Below are 14080 nucleotides of genomic sequence, written 5' to 3'. Positions count from 1 at the left end.
TTTCACACTTACTGAAATACACACACACAGACGCACACACACTTATACCCACTCACTTAAGTGGAGGGTTTGAAATTGAGCTGGGACTTGAAACGAATACTCAAAACAATTATCATTCTCTCCTGTGCCTAGTACTCCATTTCCTGTGAATATATTCACATTTGCCTCTTTTATCTATTCCCGCTCTTGCCTCCTTCTCATCACTCACACATTTTCACCTCCCTCTTCTCTCCTCCCTCACAGGCAATGGTAACGTCCCTTGAGCTCTGGACAAAATGTGGCAGTACAGCAACCATGATGACTGATTTATGGCTTCGGATGTCTCTGGCATAACGTCCAGACTGGGGTTACTACTGACTTAGCAAAATGCGGATGAAAATATTTTGTAATTGTGATGTAAAGAAGAGGAAAACACATTCTGAATCCACATTCATCCGTCATTTAACTCTCACCTGACAAGCCATGGACTCCGAAAGAGCCCTGAAGATGAAAATTAGCGTCCTAGAGTTGCAGCTTCGGTGGATCCCACTTGTCTTTTCAGCACATCTCACAGTTGCTCAATAGATCAGGTAAAGTTGGAAGCCAAGTCCCACTCTGATAGTCTTCGTCCTTGTGCAAGTCTTGAGCCACTCTTAATTTATTAGTTTTGCTGAACAGATGGGAAATAAGTGCAACGATTTATTGAAACATTCATGGAAATACAGTATATAAGGCAAAAACAGAATTTCTGCAACTCTAATGAGCTTAAAAGTTGATTTTCGGTATGACCACTTTTATTCTTCAACTCAGCCTGCACTCTCTTAGGCTGCTTTATTATAATTTCTTCAGTCTTCAGGGATAGTGCTCCAGGCTGCTTGAGGACATCCAAAGAGCTTCTTTGGATGTTGGCTGCCTTTTGTTTCGCTCTCTGTCAGAAATTTCAAATTTGGATTCATCACTCCAAGACCTGATTTTCAGTCCAGTTCTTGTATCATTTGGCATACCTCAGCCTTTTCTCCCTGTTTCCTTTCCTTAAGAATAGCTTCTTGACAGCCACCCTTCCACTGAGGCCATTTCTGATGAGGCTTCAGTGAACAGTAGATGGAACAATGAAGGGCCAGATGCATCTTTCAGGTCTTTGCTGGATTTTTCCTGTTTCTTAAGAACATGACTTTCAGATACTGCTCATCTGCTCTAGAGAGGTTTTAGGCTTGTGACCACTTTGTTTGTCCTCCACGTGTCCAGTTTCCTTAAAGTTCTTTGGAAATCACCTTGTTGGTGCAAAAATTCTATTTTATGTGTCAAACTGTTATCGTTGTCATTTTTCATAGATCTCACTAATGAAACGGAAACAAATGATGTGTTCTGCTGGTAACAAAGTGACTAACGATACAATTTTGCTAATTTGTCTGTTATGTGTAGACACAACACTGGAACACACTGGCGCTCCTTGAGTGAGGTGGCCCTTTTTTGTGCTTGAATGATTAACAGAACAGTGTTAAGTGGCTTAACAAACAAAAATAACACCACTCTGAAAATGATCAGGTACACGGACTGAACTGAAACTGACTAAAAAGCATCCGATATCTAAAAAAAAAGAAAGAGAACCAAACCCACAAGAAAATAGCTTGGAAGCAAATATATGACTCAAGACTTTTGCACAGTACTGTATTTACAACTTTACAAATATGAACTATCCATTAATACTTACAGCTGAAAACTCATCTCATTTGCAGATGAAAGTATCAAGGTTTATAGATGTCTATTTTATAAATTCAGTCTATGGGAAAAAATAAATTTTAGGCTGCTTTTTTTATTCTAGATCTGCTGCATCATCACTTAATACCTAATGATATCATCACCCGCTTCCAGGAAGTTGAGATGATGCATAAAATTGTGTGGAAATGGACGAGGATGAGTAATGATGAGTTCATTGTCTTAATCACCATAAAAACAAGAAAATACTTTTGTTCTTCAAGATGATGATGTGTGTGTGTGTGTGTGTGTGTGTGTGTGTGTGTGTGTGTGTGTGTGTGTGTGTGTGTGGGTGGGTGTGTGTGTGTGTGTGTGTGTGTGTGTGTGTGGGCACATTGGTCAGTCACCAATGATATCATCTTGCCCCCTGGGAGTAACACACAACACATACACGCATGCTTGGACCACCCGCAGTATTACGTGCTCAAGTGAAATGCTACAGTCCTGAGTTAATGTTCACCTCACACAAACACTGAATGAATGAAGACTGCAGGATAAACATGCATACAGTGAAGACAGAGACTCTTCCTAGTATGTCAATGTGCTGTACGTGTACATCCACACACACACAGAGTACCGGAACAGATTCGGCCAGCAGCTGAAGAAACGTTTAATGATGTAATGTTGATGTAACGTATTTCAAAAGACTTTTGTCTTGATTCCAAATAATTTTTTTAAGTTGGCTTCAGCGTTTGGACTTGAAATAAAACAATGGACTAGCATTACAGTAGCAGCATTTATTGATCTGAGCCTAGTCATCACCGACTGTATGTCAGCAACACAACAGGACTGGCTGCAGTCCAGAGTCACACTGGATCTACTGCAAATAAGAAAGAATGAAAGAGATTTTAAGATATGTTTTGAGGGTTTAAAAAAACTGTGCAAAACTGACTCCAGTACTTGTGCAGTTGCAGTTTTGTATCACAGGTCCATACTGGACAGACATCAGAAGATGGTGCAAGTTGGCTTTCAGTTATGCAATAAAAATAAACTTAATAAAAGCAAGAAAAATAACAAAGAAGCATATAATATTATCTTATTGTTCAGCATTCTTTGGGCGCTTTAAAACCTTCAAAATAAAAACAGTGCTAAGAGTGTTCTTGGCTTTCCTACAAGAACAATTTATGTAGCTATATCTCTGGAGCAAGGACTGCATGGGCTGAAGGTGGCATAACATCTCACCAGAAGATTAGCAGCCCGTGGCACAAATTTCTGTCAACACAGTGAAAAATTCCTGAATGATCATCCTGACACATCCAAAGTTGATGTACGCTTGTGGAAGCACCAGCCATTCATTCCAAACACGCTAACTCTGTTCTTTCACATTTGTTGTATGGGAACAGTGAAGCAGTGTAATTGGCTTACATACATCATTAATTATCAGTCAGGAGCAGTATGAAACCAACATACCTTGACATCAGTCAATGATGTGCTGTACCACTTGACTAGAAATTTACATATTCTGAATTGCCAAAAGTATTCACTCACCCATTCAAATGACTGAATTCAGGTGCTCCAATCACTTCCACTGCCACAGGTGTATAAACCAAGGGCCTAGGCATGCAGACTGCTTCTACAAGCATTTGTGAAAGAATGGATCACTCAGGAGCTCAGTGAATTCCAGTGTGGTGCTGTGATAGTCCAGTCGTGAAATTTCCTCACTGTGAAATATTCCACAGTCAACTGTTAGTGGTATTAAAACAAAGTGGAGGCAATTGGGAATGATAGCAACTCAGTCACAAAGTGGTAGGTCACATAAAATCACAGAGCAGGGTCAGCGGATGTTGAAGCGCATAGTGGTAAATGGACTAGTTCTAGTTCATTATATATAGAACTAGTTCTATATAACTAGTTCTAGTGGACTAGTTATATAGCGCTATTCTACTCTGTCTGAGCACTCAAAGCGCTTATACAACATGTTTACATTTACCCCATTCACACAAGAACTTCCATGATTAACTAAGTGCTTTATTATCTAACATTCACACTCCAACGCTTGCGTCGGACAGCAACTTTGGGTTAAGTATCTTGCCCAAGGATAGATTGGCATGCAGCCTGGAGTAGCCAGGAATCAAACCGCTGACCTTCCGATCAGTAGGTGACCTGCTCTACCTCCTGAGCTACAGCCACCCCAAATTGTGCGCAGAGGTCACCAACTTTCTTCAGTCAGTGGCTACAGACCTCCAAATTCCATGTGGCCTTCAGAATAGATCAAGAACAGTGCATAGAGAGCTTCATGGAATGGGTTTCCATGGCCTGACCTCAACTTGATAGAACACCTTTGGGATACAACAGACTGTGAGCCAGGCCTTCTCGTCCAACATCAGTGTCTTACCTCACAAATATTCTTGTGGAAGAATGGTCAAAAATTCCCATAAGCACTCCTAAACCTTGCGGAACGCCTTCCCAGAACAGTTGATAGCTGTTATAGCTGTAAAGGATGGGCCAACATCACATTAACCCTATGGATTAAGAATGGCATGTCAGTCAAGTTCATATGCGTGTGAAGGCAGATGAATACTTTTGGCATATAGTGTATTTATTTCAAAGAAAATGCTTTTTCCTGTTGCAGAATATCTTAAATCACATCAGTTACCGCGCATCTCAAATTCAAACCAAATATGGATTTTTGACCTGAGTCTACTTTGACTTACGGCTACGGTATTTTATTCAAACAACAATTTTTTTAAAAAGTAGCAAAACAAACATTTATTTACAAGGCAACGTGTATCATTCTAACCTTTCAGGGCAGCGCTCCACTCCTCCATAATCCTCTCTATCTCTCTGAGTTTTGGTGTTGAACCAGAAGCCAACTGAATAATGCCTCTGCCCAGTCAACACGGGATGTGGGGTGTATGTGTGTATGTGTAGCACATGTGTGTAACTTAACTCCCCATATTAGCTAATGGTGTGACTGTTTGAGCAAAGGGAGCTAAGAGCACACAAACACACACATACATTCGCAGTGTTTGTTACTTTCTCATCACATCCCCAGAGTAGCCTCTGAAGCTCTCTGCTGCCAGTTGAGTGCTCATGCAGGAGGTCTGCAGCCTCCGCTGACCCCCACAGTGGCCTGTGGGAGCCTCTCTAAGAACACCACAGCTCAAGTGTGTTACACCAAGCACTGTGCAAGGTTAAATCTCCTGCTGCTCTCCTGCTACAGCAAACACAGAAACATATCACCAGGGACTGAACAGTTTCATCAACTGTCTTTAGACTTTAACCCTTCAGTGCAGAGCCACAGCCTTACAGACTTGCACCCTCTTCTTAATGGAACCTAATTTATTATTATCATTATCTATTTTTCTCTTTTTTTTTCTCACTCAGTAGTGCTTCAGTTAAAAACATTTTTTTTTCCTGGAATAATTAACAGATGTAGAAATTTTGCATCTTGGTCAAAAGTCATCAAACCAGGGTCAAAAGAAAAGGCTGATGACTCATTAGACATGCAGTGCATTTAATACACAACATTTTTTGCTATATTATAATTAAATATGTTTTCGTTTTTCCATGGGGAAGTGATCTGAAGCTGGTGGGTCTTTCATCCACCAAAGGGCATTCCAGTTCTGGTTGAGGAGGCGAGATTATTTTTTCCATATCTGATTATTAAAATCTTGTTTTTTACAGCGACAGTTTGCACAACGAAATACAAAACTTGTACTGTAGCTAGACACACTGAAGTCCATAAAACCATATATACAAATATCTGAATAGCATATCATGTGCACTCTCACTCTACTGGACACACACACACAGACTTGCACAGTAACGTCCAACTCGTTTTCTGGTTGTTTTTGGGTGTTTATGTAAAGGAAGTTGGATCCTGAAACTTGCTGCATACTTCAAATTTATGAAGCTTGACTGCTGATATGATTACACTGAGAAGCAAGCGGGAAAAAGCTTTGACATTCTCATATGGAAGCTATTATCTACATCACTTTCTTTCTGTATTTATCTTCACCTCTCTCTCCCCCCCCCCCCCCCCCCCCCCAATTTCTCCTCCATGTTCCCCACTCTTTTAATTTCTCTTCTAAGTTTCCTCCATGCTGTTTGTGTTTGAGTGTTTGCTTGCACAAGCAGCATGCATGTGTATCTGACGCCTGCTGTGACCTGTGCTTGTGTAGACACAGCAGTCACAAATGAGGTGAGCAAAACACACACACACGCACACATACACACACACACACACACATAAGGGAGCATTTATAGTTTGGTTTGATTAACAGCTAGTTGGCCTGACTTTTCTTTCTGGATCAGCCCCAGTGTTAGGCATTAAAAACTCATAATTTGTTATTAACACTCCACCAGATCTGTGTGTGCATGTGTGTGTGTTATGTGTGTGTCTGTCTGTCCTCCTCTGCCCATCATTCCACTCCCAAATAACATCAGAAGATTTAGGAGTGAAAGCACAGTGCATGACTGACAGAGACCAGGACAAGAGAGGAAACTGCGTGTGTGTGTGTGTGTGTGTGTGTGTGTGTGTGTGTGTGTGTGTGTGTGTGTGTGTGTGTGTGTGTGTGTGTGTGTGTGTGAGAGAGAGCTTGTACCTCTCATCCTCTGAATGCTGTAATGACACAATCATTTCTGGCTGAACAGCACTGGTGAAGACAGAAGACACAAACGTCACACACATACTCACATGCACACACACACAAACTGAAACTGAGATCCGCCCTGCCTGACTGCAGCCTGATTTCCAAACATTGCATCAAATTCCCAGAAATATGACAACAGAAATCTGAGAGGCCAGAGAAAGTCTGTCACTGACCTAAAGTGCTGCACACGCTGAGGAATCGCCACTGAGTGAGCAATAAACTCATTTTAAACTGATGTTTATTTATTTATTAATGTGCAACAGAAACCACAACCTCCTAACAACACCTATAGCAGACCAAAATCAACAATTTCAACAATTAATTTCTTAATATTTAATATTTCTGGTATCTCACTAAGTCTGTTTTGTTTTCATGCTTGTGGTCACTGGAAACTATAGCAATAAAGTACTGCTTATACTGCTTCAAGTTTTTACTTAATTTCAGAACGTAATCTTGTACTTTTTACTGCAGCTACAGTTCAGGCAGCCATAAAACAACTCCAGATGCTCTTTAACTGCTTAGTATAGCTTAAAAAATATGGCAAATGGACTACCACTTACATAGCACCTTTCTACTCATTTAAGCACTCAAAGTGCCTTTCTTACTACAAGTCTCATTGACCCAATCACACGTATATTCATCCTACAGTGCTTCTTCGTATCTCTAAGCACTTTCTAACAGTGTTCTGTATCTTAGATATTTCAACATGCAGACTGAAGGAGTCAGGAATCAATCCCCTAACCTTCTGATTGGTAGATGATCCGCTCTACCACCCGAGCCGCAGCCAACCCGAATGTTAACATTTTATTTAATGTAATTTTTGCTTTAACTTCTTATTATGAAATCTGTTGAATTTGTTCTCTGTAATAGCCACAGAAAAAATGACACCATCAGCATTTAGGCAGGTTGCCAATCAGTGCCTTTGTCATTATTGCCACCAGGCTGGAAATTTCCCACAATTAATCAGATTTGATTTACAGCAAAAAGGAAGTGCTGCTCAAACAAGTGCCGTTTAGCATTTGGAGGCCGGTTAGCACTAGGGATTCAGTTTCAGAGCAGAGTTCTTATTGTTTTGTATTTTCAAATTAATTTTTATTTTTTATTTCATTTTGACTTTTTGTTTTGAATTCAGTTTAGTTTCAGTTGGTTTCCACAGTGGGTTTCTCATTTTACTTTAGTTTTTATTGTTTGACTCTCACAGTCTTGTTGACATCCAAGGTCTCAATAAACAGGTCCATGTCAACGCCTCATCAGGTAAGCTGTGATAACAAATTTTTATCAGATTAACAAATACTAAAAGTGAGGATATTTACTTAAATTTTATTTTAGTTCATTTTCCAAGTTCACAAAATCATTTCAGTTAGCTTTAATTTTTTTTTAAAAAGTTTATTTTATTAAGTTAATAAAGTTTGTTTTTTTCATATCTAGCTTTAGTTTTTAGTTTAGTTTCTCATTTTAGTTAATTACACAATAACCCGGGGGATACTGGGAGATAGATGAACATGTTAAGAAACCCAACCATCCCAAAGAAAAAGGGCTGCTTTATTAGAAGACGCATAGGTGGGTTATCCTGGGACAAGGCTAACCTGGGACAAGCGTTAGCACAATAGAGAGCATGCAAAGAGTCCAAAGAGATTTAAAGAGCTTTAAAACAGATAGCCAGCTTGTGTTATTCCTACTGATCAGTAAGTAACAAAACATGCCTGTTAACCAACGGAGTATTTCCTATGAGTGTAGCATATTACTGAAATCTGCCTTTAGAGTTTAAAAGGGGATTCTTAGGATTTTGCGCAGCGTTAGCCATGTTGCTAACCATCAGCAGCTACCCGCTGTAGCAGCCTCAAAATGATTGGATATCTGGAAATTAACAAGAAAATCAGCCGCAGACAAATACTGACCTGTGAATTGGGTTTCCAGAAGACAAAACCAACATTTGCCTGTCAGCATTCAGTATGCACAGAAAGATCAAACACATACTTTCCACACTCCTCTTTGTAAAATAAGGAGCGCTGGAATGTAGCATGTACCAAAGAATAGAAATGGCAAAGGAAGACTGAATTTGCCTCTAGGCATTGAACACAGTTATTTCTCTGTGTTCATCACTCTGTGTACTGTGTTGATGATGGTTGTTAGGTTGTGCAACACTCCTCTTTTGGACAGAACCTGATGTAATACCATTTAGAATCTGTAGAGGGGGCAGCACAGTGGTTAGCACTGTTGCCTCACACCAAGAAGGGCCTGCGGCGCTTTCATGTTCTCGTGAGTTCTCTCTGGGTTCTCTGGCTTCCTCTACCAGTCCAAAGACATCCAGTTAGTGGGTTGAGGTTAACTGGTGATTCTAAATTGTCCATAGGTGTGAATGGTTATTTGTCTCTCTGTGTTAGTCCTGCAACAGGTTGGCAAACTGTCCAGGGTGTACCCTGCCTCTCCCCTATGACAGCTGGGATAGGCTCCATTTCCACCTCTGACCCTGAACAGGGAGGTGGAAGAAAATGGATGGATGGAATCTGTAGAGGGACAGAAATTATCTACTGTAGGTTTAATCAATCTTGCTGATAAAACGCATAGTTATCATTAAAAAGAATGATATTTTTACTGCTTTGCATCTGTCACAGCTCCATCAAAAAAATGCTTTACCACAGGGCAGTTAGCTATCAAGTATCAAAATGATCAAAATCACTTTATCAGGAGGTAAAGCAAAAGTGATTGTAACACAAATGGAAACAAAATGGTCAGTACAAGTACTGTTAATTACAACTGGACTCTTAGCAAGAAGGTTTCCAGGCTCAAACCTCGTGGGTGTGTGGGGACTTTCTGTGTGTTCCTATGTTCCTTTGGGTACCCCCCACTAATTTGGCTCTGTCCCACACTGCAAAGATATGCACGTTTGGTAAATTGGTGATTCTAAATTGGATGTGGATGTGAGGCAGATAAAGTGGATAGAATAAAGACTTGTAGTCTAAAGTGCTTTAGGTGGTCTGTAAGATTAGAATAGCACTGTATTCAGTAAATTTCACTCCATTTCCATTCTAATGATACTGATTCTCCATATCTTAGTACTTAATGTAACTTGTAAGCAAAATGGTATTGATGAGAGTAATTCTGGCTAAAAGTAAGAAAATAAGAAAGCTGCAGTCAACTAAATGATCCATTAAATTCTTAGTTCAAAATTTCAAAAATAGTACACATTATTTTAATTTGCTGCAGTTGCTGGTGAACAACAATAGAGAAATAAGCAAAACCCTGGGCCCAGAATAAAATGCAGATGTGAATGTAATCTGCATGTACAAAAAAAAAAAAAAAACCATCATGCTGTGGCCTGCTCGTCTCCCATAAATAGAATAGACTGGGGTCTATTTAGAAAAACTTTCATTTTTGCAACACAATAGTCTGAGGTCTACCACACATCACCATCACTGAGGAGCATGAGGTACAGAAAGACAAACTACGAGAGCAGAGTAACAGAGAGACTAAATAAAATCAAATCTGGCAAAGAGAGAAGGGTCATATGCCTCCTGGACTTGTGGGGGTCCCTAAAGTCTTACATTGTTTTTCTCCTGTGGTTGCAGCCTCAGCATCAGGTTGCTTTGGGTTTGGTTGGTATGATATGTTACTCTACTGAAAACATTGGCACTGCAGTGGGACAGCCTGAGAATGCGGCGGGCAAAGCACAGGAAAAATGAGCTGAGAAATGTCTGTTTGTTTGTTGTGGGGAAGAAAAACGAGCGTGAAACCATGAGTTCATCTTAGGAGAAAGTTGTTTCATTTACTCTGAGTCCACATTCTTTCTCTTTGAGTGGATTTGCATCTGTGAGCCTGTTCGTGTAGAGTTTGTGTCTGAGTATCCATCTAGAAAGAGAGCAGATCTTTGCTCCATCCTGCAGTGTGATTGGTGGTTGGCTGTCCCTGCTGATGGATTGATGGAGGCTGCTCTCCTGTGGTTGGTTGAAGGGTTAATCCATCATTCACCTGTCCCGGTGCACTGCAGACATTTACACTCATCTCATGCTCATTCTCTCTTTTTATCTTCCCTTTCTCGTCTCTGAAACCCTTATGCTGTCTGTCTTTGCTGAGGTAGAGGTGCTACTCTATCTTACATGTCAAAATAAGGATTTCAGTTATGCATTTTTCATCAGCCAATCAGAATACAATAATAATTTGTCCTCACGTCTAGCAGACTTTTCAGATTTTTATATATTTTCAGAGCACAATCAAAATATACTAAATACATTTATTTTGGAGGTGATAGAGGGGTCTGCTGGCTGACTTATATAATGCAAGAATCATGGGTATTCTGAGTTTTAAAGATTGCTTGTAATTGTGTATTTTATGCACAATCACAAGCATGTCATTTTGTTTTCAAATCAATATTACCCTCGGCTTTAAACAGGGCATGTTGAATTTTATCTGTCTTCCCTTCTATGAAGGGACATTGAGCTGTTTTTGGCAGGAAATATGCTATGCAAATAAAACTGAACTGTGCACATGCTGTATATATTTTGTGGCCATGTAAGTCGAGTGTGGTAGTATGGCTGCCAGCAGAACGCCGCACTAAAAATACTCATGGTACTGCAAAAGTGTTATGGGCACTATTTCTACACGATGTTCTCTGGCAGATCATATAAAATAATTGCCTTCCGATGCCATTCTTTTGGGAAAAAGTTTCAACACATACGGTTCATACAGCAACTGGATGTCAGCGCTTACCATTGCGCACGTTGCTGTGCTCGATCAGCTTTTCGAGGTGTTTCTTTGGTCTCGCTTGCATTCCAGCATTTCTGATCTGCACCTGCACTGAACTGTGATTGTCTGGCACCTCTCTCAGGGCTGATGTGCGTGCTGAAATGGAAGTGCATGTTCCAGATGTGAATTTTTCCCCATCTGCATAGTTGGCAATGTAATTCTTCAGTGAATGGCAGCATTATATACAACATAATATTTTACTTTGCATGGGTGCAGCACGAACTGATTTTAGATGCATGGCTGCCATGTTTACAAAAACAAAAAAAAAAAGAGCTAAACTCAGCTTATGTTTTAAATTTAATACTAAGATACTTTAATTCTGTCATAAAAACATACAAATCTCAAACAGACTTCCTTTCCTCCTGTATGATCATTAAATTCTTAACTTCTCTTTCTCACTCATTTCTTTGCCCTCAAGCTTTCTCTACTTCAGCATATGTTGTAGTCAAGTGTATTGAATCCACTGGTAGCTGTGCTGATGGTAGTACAGAGGAAAGTACCTACCACACACACTCTGAGGGTGGTAGTCCCACTTTCTGTGAACCATGTGGAAGCTATTGCTCAGTAATCTGTTGTAATTGTGTTGTATTTGAGAGAGAGCTGGACTGCATTACCTACTTCATTACCAGTGTGTGTGTGTGTGTGTGTGTATGTGTGTGTTGTGTGTGTGTTGTCAGAAGAAGCACACAGCTAAATACAAGAAATCAGGAAAGAAAAGAGAGATGAAAAAGATTAATTTAAAAAATGGCTCATTAGTCATGTGCATTATGAAATTCTCTTCATATTTGGCCATTATATCATATCCTAACTGAACATTTGTTCAAAAGTATAACGTCAGACTAGGACACACTCATACACACGCAAACCCATACACCATTACACATATAGACTGCATAATTATACATAATGGAATGAGGGCTGCTAGCACTCTCAACATAAGTCTAGCATGCATCTAACTGCACAGACCTGACTCTGTGTAGTTTACCTGTAAAAAATCTGAAATAAGCCATGTAATTTGGCTGAACTGATATCTCCAAAGAAAAGTGGTACATTATGTGTCTAGAGAGCCAGTCAAGGCCTACAAATATGCAGCATAAGACATGTCTATGATCACAAAGCAGTATATTTCAATCACATAGCTATAGCTTGTAATAACTTCCAACATGATTAACAGTAAGAGAAATATGCATATTTTTTTTCTTACTAAAAGTTGAATGAGAAGCTGACTAGACTTATGATACACATATCCATCCATCCATCCATCTTCTGACTTGTAATCTCTCCAGCATGTCCAGGGCCTCCTGGGTTGGACATGCCAGGAACACTCAGGAAGCATCCTAATCAAATGTCCAAACCATGTCAGTTGTCTCCTTTAGATGTGGAGGGGTAGTGGCTCTATTCTGAGCCCTTCCTGAATGACCAAGCTCTTCACCCTACCTCTAACGGACAGCCCAGACGCCCTTCAGAGGAAGCTCATTTCTGCTGTTTTTATTTGCAGTTTTTTTGGTCACTACCCAGAGCCTGAACAACAGACTGGTACAGCATCCACATCACTGCAAATGCCGCACCAATCCATCTGTCAGTCTTCCACTACCAACTCCCCTCATTCGTCATTGATACCCTGAGTTACTTGACTCCTCCACTTCGGGCAGTAACTCATCCCTGACCCATCTGCAAACCACTCCAGTGCAAGCTGGAGGTCATTGTTTAATGAAGCCAAGAGAAGGAGACCCTAAGACCACCAAACCCTATTTTCCAAAATGCCAAAATTATTCCTTTACAGTTGTGATGTGGCAAATTTCTCCTTAAAAGTACAGTTTAAAAAGGAATTGTGACAAGAAGCCAGATTAGAAATAAATAAAAATATCCAACTCAGCAGTACACCAGCAGAAAATGGATGGATGGATATTATGGCCAAATTGTGCTCAAATCAAGCTCTCACTATAGGAGTGTGAAAGGTACTAGAAATATTGTTCATTGCTCATGTTTAAATAGAACTGCATCTCAAGTTTCTTTTGCATCAACAAAACAAAACTGAAAATAACACAAAACCTGTTTTGTGTCAGAAGTCAGTGGCTGTGGTGCAGATAAAAAAACAGGCAGAAACTTTCTGAGCAGTATAGCCAACTATCTGCCCCATGCTCACTGCTCTGAGATCAGAACTCCTGGGTGAATATGGAGTGGAGCCTCCTAGTGGAATCACTCACAGAACGGCTCACCAGTCAGCCATCTCGGTGCAGCAGTGATTGATGTGCTGAGTTACCAGCTGCACACTCACCATGATCTATCTACTCTGCAAGCAGACAGAAGCGATAGAGGACGGAAAGATGGAGATGTAAACATCAAGAGAGATGTGAAGCCAGAGAAAAGAAGATACTCAGGAAAACATCCAGTCTCTCAGCACCCTGCAAAGAGAGATAAATAGGAAGAGCGATCTGATACATGAGTTGATGAATGATTGAGTTAATGCCTCCTCCAACAGTCTTCCCATCACCTTCCTCTTCTACACACATCCTCATTCCCTCTGTTTATTTATTTACTCCAGTAGAGCAGCGTGGGACCAGAAAGGAAAGGTGATGAATGGAATGGAAAGTTGGCATTTGGACTCTGTGTGTGTGTGTGTGTGTGTGTGTGTGTGTGTTTTTCCAGTTTCTGCAGTTTCTGGCTTTTCAAGTAGGGACATCTTTCTAAGGTGATGTAACTTTGGTCACTCTCTGCTTGATGGATATTTTAAGTTTGACCAGGAGATTAGAGCAAGTACTAACAACAAGAATCAAATGTTGAAGCCCGAGTATGACCCTGTTTTCCAAAAAGACAAATGAGATACTATAAAAACAGAATGCAATGATTGAAAAAAATCAATTAATTCCTGTATTTAACTGAAAATACCCCAAAGGCAACATTTGAAATGATGAAACAGAGAAATGTTTACTATTTTTCATACTTTACTCATTTTAAATTTGGAGAACAGAAAAAAATCCAAAAAGTTAGCAAAGTTGGGAAAAAAG

The sequence above is a fragment of the Archocentrus centrarchus genome, chromosome 14 (assembly GCF_007364275.1).
Source record: "Archocentrus centrarchus isolate MPI-CPG fArcCen1 chromosome 14, fArcCen1, whole genome shotgun sequence".
Classification (NCBI taxonomy): Eukaryota; Metazoa; Chordata; class Actinopteri; order Cichliformes; family Cichlidae; genus Archocentrus; species Archocentrus centrarchus.
Note: the sequence above shows the minus strand (reverse complement) of the source record.